We start from the raw sequence: 2,105 nt of genomic DNA, 5'->3' as shown, positions 1-2,105 counted from the left end.
TGGCGGATTATGATTTGGAGATAGCCTATCACCCTGGTAAGGCTAACACGGTTGCAGATGCTCTGAGTCGGAAGAGGGTAGCTTCGGCTCAGGAGCAGGAGATGAAGTCTCTGGTAGGAGAGATCAGTGCTTTGAGCTTGTGTGCTGTTTCACAGGAACCGTTGGGTTTGGAAGCAGTGGATAGAGCAGATTTTCTGAGTAGGGTGCAGTTGGCTCAGGAGAAGGATTTGGGGCTGGTGAATGCCTCAAAGAATGTGGATTCAGAGTATCAGTTCTCGGATAATGGTACTATCTTGGTGCATGGTCGGGTTTGTGTGCCCAAGGATGAGGAGTTGAGACAGGAGATACTGAGAGAGGCTCATGCGAGCAGGTTTTCTATTCATCCAGGAGCGAATAAGATGTACCGTGATCTCAAGAGGTACTATCATTGGGTTGGGATGAAGAAGGATGTGGCTAGTTAGGTTTTGAGGTGCGATGTGTGTCAGCTAGTGAAGGCTGAGCATCAGGTTCCTAGTGGGTTACTGAAGAGTTTACCCATTCCTGAGTGGAAGTGGGATATGATCACTATGGATTTTGTGGTAATATTGCCAGTGTCACGGACCTTTGATGCTATTTGGGTCATTGTGGACCGGTTGACTAAGTCAGCACATTTTCTGGCCATTAAGAAGTCTGATGGAGCAGCGGTCTTGGCTAAGAAGTATGTGAGAGAGATAGTCAGATTGCATGGGGTGCCAGTGAGCATTGTGTCTAACAGGGATTCTAAGTTCAATTCGGTGTTCTGGAAGGTATTTCAGGCAGAGATGGGCACGAAGGTGCATATGAGTACAGCTTATCATCCCCAGACAGATGGACAGTATGAGAGGACGATCTNGTGAGGGTTCTCGGGAGGAGGATCAAGGAACTTTGGAAGAAGAAGATTCTTTTANTGGAGGATTTGCTGAGGATGTGTGTGTTGGATTGGGGAGGCCATTGGGCAGATCACCTGAACCTTGTAAAATTTACTTACAACAACAGTTATCATGCGAGTATTAAGATGGCTCCTTATGAGGCTTTGTATGGGAGACCATGCCGTACACTGTTATGCTGGAATCAGGTGGGGGAGAGGAGCATGTTTGGTGCTAGTTTTGTTCAGGAGACCTCAGAGAAGATTTGGGTTCTCAAGCTGAACATGAAGGAGGCTCAGGATAGGCAAAGGAGTTATGCTGATAAGAGGAGAAGAGATCTTGAGTTTCAGGTAGGAGACAGAGTGTACCTCAAGATGGCCATGTTGCGGGGTCCGAACAGGTCATTGTCAGAGACTAAGTTGAGTCCGAGGTATATGGGTCCATTCAGAGTGATTGAGCGGGTTGGACCAGTGGCATATAGATTGGAGTTACCTGAGGTGATGCGTGCATTCCATAAGGTTTTCCATGTGTCTATGTTGCGGAAGTGTCTCCGTGAGGGAGAGGAGGTGTTGGCTAAGATTCCTGAGGATCTTCAGCCTAACATGACTTTGGAGGCGAGACCAGTGAGGGTTCTCGAGAGGAGGATCAAGGAACTTCGGAAGAAGAAGATTCCTTTGATGAGAGTCCTGTGGGACTGTGATGGTGTTGAGGAGCAGACTTGGGAGCCTGAGGCAAAGATGAAGGCAAGGTTCAAGAAGTGGTATGAGAAGCAAGCCGCGACTTGAGCTTGTTTAGCCTGGTCCTGTCTGTAATCCGTGGCTGGAGCGGGAATGGAGTATTCTAGCCCATCTCTCTTGTTTACTCGGTCTCTTGGGTGGTTGGTTGTGCGACTCAGTAACAAAATGAGGTAGTGCTCGGGGTACAAAGTTTCCGTGAGGCAGGGTTTTTGGACNAAGCTGAACATGAAGGAGGCTCAGGATAGGCAAAGGAGTTATGCTGATAAGAGGAGAAGAGATCTTGAGTTTCAGCNGTTTTCAAAAGTGGAAAGTTTCCAAAAATGGAAAGTGCTAAATATGGAAAGTATTACAGGAGTTAGAATTTGTCCATGTTAGCGGTGAAGAGCCTTGGAAGGGCTTGGGTGGCCTTAGTGGCGGACTTTCAAGTTAGTGTGCCATGAGTGGCGGTCTTTTTAGACATTGTGTGGCCTTTGTGGCGGGCTGT

Source organism: Camelina sativa, chromosome 17, assembly GCF_000633955.1.
Source record: "Camelina sativa cultivar DH55 chromosome 17, Cs, whole genome shotgun sequence".
In the NCBI taxonomy this organism is placed as follows: domain Eukaryota; kingdom Viridiplantae; phylum Streptophyta; class Magnoliopsida; order Brassicales; family Brassicaceae; genus Camelina; species Camelina sativa.
This window is presented reverse-complemented; position numbering follows the sequence as displayed.